Genomic DNA, 10,247 nt, shown 5'->3' on the forward strand with positions numbered 1-10,247 from the left:
CCTGGACTTTTCTCTTGTTCAAATTCTTTGATTATAGTTGATTTAAGTTTAGGTTTCTTTTCACTTCCTTTCAGATTCCTTGTTTTCATTGTATATATGAATGTTAATAAATTTTGTGTTGACTTAACTCAAGTTGTCCACTCCTTTGGCGTCCAGTCTCTTCACAGCACTGGCCTCCTTCCCACTACTGACTTGCACAAAAGATCAACTCCCTAGTGGATATCCACCAGATAATTCACCCACTGCCCCATTCCTCAGGCCCTGTTCACCTCACCAGCCTGCCATCTGTGTTCCTAATTCTGCAGAGCAGTACTTTGGGATGGAACCAAGTGGTAACTTAAGGATCTCCCCAACTACACAATAGAATTAGTACACATTGGATAAGTAAATTTGAGATCTCTGTGAATTTTAGGAATACACTGGATGAGCAATAGCTGCCACATCAACTTTATAGCATTGCACTCTATATAATCAAGAAAGTATATCAGCATGTACAATGGTCCATTTCACGAACTCATGTCTATACAAGAATGTGTATTTTGCAAGATTAGATTACCAAGGAGAGAGACATGTGATAGGATGTCAAGCTCTGCAATGTCATCAAATAGATTATTGTCCATGAAGTTATAAATCATTAGAACGTGTGTGATCATTGTCAAAGAACAGATTGCTTGATTTAGCTTATATATCATGAGGTAAACCTTGGGAAATGGTAGATTGCCGCAGATAATCAACTAATCTGGGCCTGCACAATGGCAAGTTCCTTAGGTTAATACTCAAAAGCGATGGCGCATTACGGGCAGATCTGGTGCAGAGTCTAAAATCTTCAACCACACAGAGGCTCAACCGCACAGAGGCTCCTCCTGAACTGATCTAGTTCAGCAGCTCTGGAGGACTGCCTCTGGGCTGCAGAATGCATAGCCACAGCACACAGCAATCCTGGAGCTCCCATCAGGCATTCTGTTCAGCTTCTGGCCTTACCATATCCTGACACCATGTGTTGAGACAGAGGATCCGTGAATACAACCTTTGATGACTCTTCCTGACCCAATTCAGGGGGCTACTCCCAGTGCCCAGGCGGTGCACCCTCTTGATGTTTTCTGGCCCTCCAGATCATTTCCCTGAGCCCTCCACCACCCTGGAGACAGGCTGAACTACTCTCCCCAATTCAGGATTCAAAACCAACACCACTCATCTGCTGCATCACTCTCTCTGCCCTTACTGGGTAACCTAGTGCACATGTCTTTCCACTCAACCACACTCTCCCCCCAGCCTGCTCCTCTCCCACACTCCACCCACCCAGCCAAGCATCGATGGCATCTCTGACCTGTTTTCACCATGACTCTGCAGGTCCCACGGCCTGTGTGAGCAGATGAGGGATGCTGAGCATGCTAGCCCTGCAAGGGATCAGAGAGAGGAACACAGGGGGAGACCTCAGGGCAAGAGGGGTACATACAGAGAGGCAGAGGGAGACAGGGGCCGAAAGAAATGGAGAGAGTCAATCAGAGTTAGACAGCAAAAGGAAGACAAAGTTGGTGAGGACTGAGTACAGGGAAGGTTTGAAATTGGCCGGTGCCACCAACCGGCGCAGTGGCAGATTAGCAAGGCTGACCCAGGCATGAGAGTCTGAGCCAGGCGGTCAAGGATTCGGCGCAGAAATGACAGACACACTTCAAGAGTGAAGATCTGAATGTAATGTGCTCAAAATCATCATACACTTTTATACCTTTTTTAAACAATGGATGATTTCATACAAGTTAATTTTTTCTCAGCATGAGATGTTTAGTCATGCAAAAGACATTTACTTTATCATTCAGGTACATGTGATCGATGTTCCATGCCATGGAACGGTAAACAATCGCAAGGTTCTGATTACAGGAATCTATTTCTACACAATTATTTTTGATTATACAGAACAGCATTTCTTAAGTTAGTTTTTCTTTTTTCTTTCCCAATACTAGATATTAATATATTAATATTCAGAAAGTATTAATATTTAACTACTGTTATATTTTACTTTCAGTGATCACGATCAATGTTTTTTCTACGTAAGCATTTAATTTTTGTGGTTTTGACTCATGTGAGAAGCATTATGATTATTCCGAGACTACTTTTACCCCACACTATTTTCTTCATCATGCGTTTCCTGAAACTGATTTTACACATATATAGAAAAACTATAATAGGTAAGAAAATAGTATAATAATCAACTGGTTGCTATGTTACTTCTTATGCAGGAACAATGACCAACTGGTTAATAGTTAAACCGCTTTGTTGGTGACTCCATCTGGCAGCAGTCATGTTCTCAGCCAAAAGAAGGGGTTTTTTTACTGCGGGCTTAATGCCTGGATTAGGCTTACAGGCCTTTAGCCATTTGTCTGATTTAAAGGCCAAAGATTATTATAATGAAGCCCCTCAGGGACTGCACCTGTCTTAGGACATCAGGAGTCGCAGACATGTGGCTAGCCAGTGCCTTCTCTAGTTTGCCCCCGATCTAACCCTTCACTGACTGTCCAGTCTAACGCACAGGGGAAGGGGGTCTTATTCACTCGGATGTACTATGTGTGTGAGTGAAAGCCTCCCTCTTTCCAGTAAGGTCACTGGCGTTCAGCGGCAGGGGCTGCCGCAGCCGACCTAATGTGATTTGCTCTGGAGTGGATGCCCAACTCTGGGGTCTAATCCCAATAAGAAACCAATCCCAGTTCCACAGAGTGTGTTCAGCAGGTACTTGAGCAAGAAGGGAGCCTGGACACCTCAGTGATCCAGCACACGTGCCCTGTCTGTGGGCCTGGAACTTGAATCTGGCCCATTCGGGGTCAACAAAGTTATGGCCTTAGGACAGTGGGATGAATTGAGAAATTTTCTATTCCCCCAGGAGGACAAGCACACAGAAGGAAGATGACTTGCCCACAGCAGAGGCAGTAGATCTTGGTTGGTGTCTTGAGATGACCTCCTCTGGAATGGGCCTATCAAGGCCAACATTAGCCCGAACCCAAAGGACAACAGCCTCCCCTACCTAAACAGAAGGGAGGCCGGGCCCAGCCCTGTGCTCCTCCTTAGGAGAGGTGCTACATTGCCCTACTGGGCCAATGGGAAAAAGGAACCTGGAGGCAAAGGAAGCTCCAAGGTCTTGTCCTAGGCAGGAGAACAACCAGCCGGTTTAGCAGTCAGAAATTTGCGTCCCCTCCTAAGGCCATGGCTACATGGAGCCATCCAAGGGCTTTGGGAAGTTGTACTGGTGTCTGTGGTGTGGATGGACAGGCACAGGAAGGGACACAAGCAGCCAAAGGGGGGAGGGTCTTCTCTGAAGGAGTCACAGGTAAGGGAATCCCAGGGTGTGACATCACTTCCCTGAGATGACACAGCACAATACTCAGAACCCAGAATCCCGGTAGCCAGGTTCTAAACAAAAATCGACCCAGTTCACTTTCAGGGAGAACCAGGAGCTGCAAAGATGTTTTGCTGCATGCCGAGGTCTCCAGACCCCAGGAAAAGGCGAGGGAACCTCTTTCAGACGCTGGTAAAAGGCATGAGGAGTCTGTTCAGACTTGGAAGGCCAGGAGCCAGCGTTGCCCCAGCGGTAAGCAGGGGTTCACAGGGAGAGGACATACCAGGTCACCACTCTAATGCTCCCTGGCCCCCCTAGGACTCTGTGTGTGCTTGAGTGAGTGTGTGAGTGTGTGTGAATGTGTGTGCTTGGGTTCCTATGTGAGTGACATCATGTATGTGCTCCTGTAGAAGAGTATGTTCCTCCCAGGTTGTGGGTCATGGTAACTCCCAGTGCTATGGGACCCAAAAGCCACAATCGCCCCCTCTTGTCCCAGTTATATGCCACCCTGCAGGTGTTTCTGTTTTCTCCTAGGAGGTACCCTGGAACCTGGAAGATGAAGAGTCTGAGGAAGAGGATTTCCCCTACTCGCCTCCCAGCCCATTGAGCACGATCCGTTGCAGGCCCAAAACCTGAGCTAACTCCAGGCGCAAGTTTCATGTATGGAGCTTGTACACAAGTGCAGGGCAAAAGACCTGAAGCCAATGGAGGAATTTCCTGAGGGTGAGTAGCCCATGGTCGTGCCGAGACTCCTCTAGGAGGTGGAGGTCCATATCTCCACTGGGAGGTGGCCACGCGGGAAGGGTTTGGTCTAGGAGCACTCTAAACTAGGACATCAAGCTGCTGGACTTAGGGGGCAAATTCCTGAGGGTTACTATCCCGGACTGGTCTTTGTTCAGGGCTCTGGCATGTAGTCTGTTGGCAAAGGCATGGGGCAGTGTGGCTTGTGGCTGATGGCTTCTCCATTGATCTCCAGCTCCTTCTCCACCACTAAAGCTGGGCACCACTGCATCTCACTGGACAGGACCAGAGTCCTGCCATGTATCCAATTCATCACAAGCAGACTTCACATGCCGAGACGAGACACCAGGATCATCTCTCTCCTATGATCATCCACAAAATACCCAACATTCTGCAGGTGGCCAAGGAGACTCTGAGATCACTGTATCCCTGCACGGTGAGATTGCCACTAGCCAGCATCCTGCCAGATGTCCTGTGGCCATTGAGCTTATACCACCACTGCTGGAGAGTCAGGGCAGTCCCAAATCTTCCAGGACAAGTTGATGGTGTTGAGCTAAGCCCACACCTGAAGGGTGAGCCAAGCTCCAGCCGAACCCCAGCAGGGGATGATGGCGGAGATGGGATGCTCACAGTAGCCCCCCTGTGGGAGAAGGTCTAAGGCCGGGATGTCCCTAGTGTTCTCCAGTGCTGGGTGTTCACAGCATCCGAGCTGGAGGAGAAAATACCTGAGGAGGATCCAGCAGAATTCTCAGATCATTCTGAACTGTGAGGCCAGCAGCAGAGGGTATTATTCATTGGCCAGGATGCAGCATATTAGGCTGAGGGTGCTGAGTTCATTCACCCCTGCAGTAGGAACTCAGCCCTGGGCAACAACTCGCAGCTTCAACAGAAGGTAGTAAGCTAGGAAATGCCCTCTTGGGCAGCAAGACCATGTGTGATCCTTCAGTATTACCAGAGGCTAGTCACCTGACATCACCCCTCCAAGGGCACTGACCCTTTCCCCTGCCTAGCCTGTCCACCTCTGGAGGCAGCTGACAATTCAGCCCTAGTTTTCCCAAACCTCTTTTCCCAGCCACATGCCCTCTTTGAACTTTGACCTCTCCTCCACCACAAGCCCTGGACTTTTCTCTTGTTCAAATTCTTTGATTATAGTTGATTTAGTTAGGTTTCTTTTCACTTCCTTTCAGATTCCTTGTTTTCATTGTATGTATTAATGTTAATAAAGTTTGTGTAGACTCTACTCAAGTTGTCCACTCCTTTGGCGTCCAGTCTCTTCACAGCAGTGGCCTCCTTCTCACTATTGACTTGCAGAAAAGATCACCTCCGAGTGGATATCCACCAGATAATTCACCCGCTGCCCAAGTCCTCAGGCCCTGTTCACCTCACGAGTCTGCCATCTGTTGTTTAATTCTGCAGAGCAGTACTTAGGGATGGTACCAAGTGGTGACTTAAGGATCTGCCCTACAAAACAATAGAATTAGTACACATTGGATAAGTAAATTTGAGATCTCTTTAGGAATACACTGGATGAGCAATAGCTGCCACATCAGCTTTATATCATTGCACTCTACATAATCAGAAAGTTATCAGCATGTACAATGGTCCATTTCATGAACTCATGTCTATACAGAATTTGTATTTTACAAGATTATATTACCAAGGAGAGAGACATGTGATAGGATGTCAAGCTCTGCAATTTCATCAATTATTTATTGTTTGTGGGGTTATATATCATTAGAACTTGTGTGATTATTGTCAAAGAAGAGATTGCTTGATTTATCTTATGAATCATGAGGTAAACCTTGGGAAATGGTAGATTGTAGCAGATAGATAACTATTAGGGCCTGCACAATGGCAAGTTCCTTAGGTTAATACTCAAAAGCCATGGCACATCTGCACCACAGATCTGGTGCAGAGTCCAAAATCTTCAGGCCCAACCACACAGAGGCTCCTCCTGAACTGATCTAGTTCAGCCGCCCTCAGGACTGCCTCTGGGCTGAAGAATGCATAGCCACAGCACACAGCAATCCTGGAGCTCCCATCAGGCATTCTGTTCAGCTTCTGGGCTTTACCATATCTAGACACCGTGTGTTGAGACAGAGGATCCGTGAATACAACTTTTGATGACTCTTCCTGACCCAATTCAGGGGCTACTCCCAGTGCCCAGGCGGTGCACCGTCTGATGGTTTTGGCCTCCAGATCATTTCCCTGAGCCCTCCACCACCCTGGAGACAGGCTGGGCTACTCTCCCCAATTCAGGATTCAACAAAACAACCCATCTGCTGCATCACTCTCTCTGCCCTTACTGGGTAACCTAGTGCACATGTCTTTCCACTCAACCACACTCTCCCCCAGCCTGCTCCTCTCCCACACTCCACCCCAGCCAAGCATCGATGGCATCTCTGACCTGTTTTCACCATGACTCTGCAGGTCCCACGGCCTGTGTGAGCAGATGAGGGATGCTGAGCATGCGTAGCCCTGCAAGGGATCAGAGAGAGGAACACGGGGGAGACTTCAGGGCAAGAGGGATACATACAGAGGAGGAGAGGAGACAGGGGCAGAAAGAGAGGGAGAGAGTGAATCAGAGTTAGACAGCAAAAGGAAGAGAAGGTTGGTGAGGACTGAGTACAGGGAAGGTTTGAAAATGGCCAACCTGATATGACTTGCTCTGGAGTGGATGCCCAACTCTGGGGTCTAATCCCAATAAGAAACCAATCCCAGTTCCACAGAGTATTGTCAGCAGGTACTTGAGCAAGAAGGGAGGCTGGACACATCAGTGATCCAGCACACGTGCCCTGTCTGTCGTCCTGGAACTTGATTCTGGCCCATACGGGGTCATGAAGGTTGTGGCCTTAGGACAGTGGGGTGAATTGAGACATTTTCTATTCCCCCAGGAGGACAAGCACACAGAAGGAAGATGACTTGCCCACAGCAGAGGCAGTAGATCTGGGTTGGTGTGTTGTGACCTCTCTGGAATGGGCCTATCCAGGCCAACATTAGCCGGAGTCCCAAGGACAACAGCCTCCCCTACAAGAAACAGCAGGGAGGCCGGGCCAGCCCTGTGCACCTCCTTAGGAGAGGCGGTACAAGGCCCTATTGGGCAAATGGGAAAAAGGGGCCTGGCGGCAAAGGAAGCTCCAAGGTTTTATCCTTGGCAGGAGAACATCCAGCCGGTTCAGCAGCCGGAACCTCATCCCCTCCTGAGGCCCTGGCTACATGGAGCCATCCAAGGGCTTTGAGCAGTCGTTCTGGTGTCCGTGAGTGGATGGACAGGCACAGGAAGGGACCCAAGCAGCCAAAGGGGGAGGGGCTTCTCTGAAGGAGTCCAGGTAAGGGAATCTCAGTGTGACATCACTTTCCTGATTGACACAGCACAATACTCAGAACCCAGTATCCCGGTAGCCAGGTTCTAAACAAAAATCGACCCAGTTCACTTTCAGGGAGTACCAGGAGCAGCAAAGATGTTTTGAGCATGCCGAGGTCTCCTGACCAAAGGAAAAGGCGCAGGAACCTCTTTCAGACATTGCTGAAAGGCATCAGGAGACTACTCAGATTTGGCAGGCCAGGAGCCAGCGTTGCCCCAGCGGTAAGCAGGGGTTCACTGGGAGAGGACATACCAGGTCACCACTCTAATGCTCCCTGGCCCCCCTAGGACTCTGTGTGTGCTTGAGTGAGTGTGAGAGTGTGTGAGTGTGTGTGCACGGGTTCCTATGTGAGTGACATCATGTATGTGCTCCTGGAGAAGGGTACGTTCCTCCCAGGTTGTGCGTCATGGTAACTCCCAGTGCTATGGGACCCAAAAGCCACAATCGCCCCCTCGTATCCCAGTTACATGCCACCCTGCAGGTGTTTCTGTTTTCTCCTTGGAGGTACCCTGGAACCTGGAAGATGAAGAGTCCAAGGAAGAGGATTTCCCCTACTCGCCTCCCAGCCCACTGAGCACAATCCGTTGCAGGCCCAAAACCTGCGCTAACACAGGCGGAAGTTTCAGTTATGGAGCTTGTACACAAGTGCAGGGCAAAAGACCTGAAGCCAATGGAGGAATTTCCTGAGGGTGAGTGGCCCATGGTCGTGCCGAGACTCCTCTAGGAGGTGGAGGTCCATATCTCCCCTGGGAGGTGCCCACGCGGGAAGGGTTTGGTCTAGGAGCACTAAACTAGGACATCGAGCTGATGGACTTTGGGGGCAAATGCCTGAGGGTTACTATCCCGGACTGGTCTTTGTTCAGGGCTCTGGCATGTAGTCTGTTGCAAAGGCACGGGGCAGTATGGCTTGTGGCTGATGGCTTCTCCATTGATCTCCAGCTCCTTCTCCACCACTAAACCTGGAAGATGAAGAGTCTGAGGAAGAGGATTTCCCCTACCCGCCTCCCAGCCCATTGAGCGCGATCCGTTGTAGGCCTAAAACCTGCGCTAACACCAGGCGCAAGTTTCAGTGTATGGAGCTTGTACACAAATGCAGGGCAAAAGACCTGAAGCCAATGGCGGAATTTCCTGAGGGTGAGTGGCCCATGGTCGTGCCGAGACTCCTCTAGGAGGTGGAGGTCCATATCTCCACTGGGAGGTAGCCACGCGGGAAGGGTTTGGTCTAGGAGCACTCTAAACTAGGACATCAAGCTGCTGGACGTAGGGGGCAAATTCCCGAGGGTTACTATCCCGGACTGGTCTTTGTTCTGGGCTCTGGCATGTGTCTGTTGGCAAAGGCATGGGGCAGTGTGGCTTGTGGCTGATGGCTTCTCCATTGATCTCCAGCTCCTTCTCCACTAAAGCTGGGCACCACTGCATCTCACTGGACAGGACCAGAGTCCTGCCATGTATCCAATTCATCACAAGCGGACTTCACATGCCGAGAGGAGACACCAGGATCATCTCTCTCCTATGATCATCCACAAAATACCCAGCATTCTGCAGGTGGCCAAGGAGACTCTGAGATCTCTGTATCCCTGCACGGTGAGATTGCCACTAGCCAGCATCTTGCCAGATGTCCTCTGACCATTGAGCTTATACCACCACTGCTGGGAGAGTCAGGCCCACTCCCAAATCTTCCAGGACAAGTTGATGGTGTTGAGCTTAGCCCACACCTGAAGGGTGAGCCAAGCTCAGCCGAACCCCAGCAGAGGATGATGGCAGAGATGGGATGCACTGTAGCCCCCCTGTGGGAGAAGCTTCAAGGCCAGGATGTCCCTAGTGTTCGCCAGTGCTGGGTGTTCACAGCATCTGAGCTGGAGGAGGAAATACCTGAGGAGGATCTAGCAGAATTCTCAGATGATTCTGAACTGTGAGGCCAGCTGCAGAGTGTATTATTCATTGGCGAGGATGCAGCACCTTAGGCTGAGGGTGCTGAGTTCATTCACCCCTGCAGTGTGAAATCAGCCCTGGGCAACAACTCGCAGCTTCAACAGAAGATAGTAATCTAGGAAATGCCCTCTTGGGCAGCAAGACCCTGTGTGATCCTGCAGGCTGACCAGATCCTAGTCACCTGATATCAGCCCTCAAAGAGAACTGACCCTTTCCCCGGCCTAGCCTGTCCACCTCTGGGGACAGCTGGCAATTCAGAACTAGTTTTCCCAAACCTCTTTTCCCAGCCACATGCCCTCTTTGAACTTTGACCTCTCCTCCACCACAAGCCCTGGTCTTTTCTCTTGTTCAAATTCTTTGATTATAGTTGATTTAAGTTTAGGTTTCATTTTACTTCCTTTCAGTTTCCTTGTTTTCATTGTATATATTAATGTTAATAAATTTTGTGTTGACTTAACTCAAGTTGTCCACTTCTTTGGCATCCAGTCTCTTCACAGCACTGGCCTCCTTCTCACTATTGACTTGCACAAAAGATCACCTCCCTAGTGGATATCCACCAGATAATTCACCCACTGCCCAAGTCCTCAGGCCCTGTTCACCTAACCAGTCTGCCATCTGTGTTCCTAATTCTGCAGAGCAGTACTTAGGGATGGCACCAAGTGGTGACTTAAGGATCTGCCCAACTACACAATAGAATTAGTACACATTGGATAAGTAAATTTGAGATCTCTGTGAATTTTAGGAATACACTGGATGAGCAATAGCTGCCACATCAACTTTATATCATTGCACTCTATATAATCAAGAAAGTATATCAGCAGGTACAATGGTCCATTTCACAACTCATGTCTATACAAGAATGTGTATTTTGCAAGATTAGA

The 10,247-nt window shown here is 49.2% G+C and overlaps 1 long non-coding RNA gene across 1 annotated transcript; it reads right to left on the reverse strand.

Moving 5' to 3' along the window:
- Nucleotides 1-5,479: 5,479 nt before the first annotated feature.
- On the reverse strand, nucleotides 5,480-7,027 carry LOC129144750 (uncharacterized). The gene is made up of 3 exons (XR_008549284.1): nucleotides 6,723-7,027; nucleotides 6,477-6,581; nucleotides 5,480-5,525 (listed from the first exon to the last, which is right to left on the reverse strand). It is a non-coding gene; the product is annotated as an uncharacterized LOC129144750 (long non-coding RNA).
- Between the last annotated feature and the right edge of the window lie 3,220 nt (nucleotides 7,028-10,247).

This window comes from Talpa occidentalis, unplaced genomic scaffold (genome assembly GCF_014898055.3).
Source record: "Talpa occidentalis isolate TD23 unplaced genomic scaffold, MPIMG_talOcc4v2.1 talOcc4.6, whole genome shotgun sequence".
Lineage (NCBI taxonomy): Eukaryota > Metazoa > Chordata > Mammalia > Eulipotyphla > Talpidae > Talpa > Talpa occidentalis.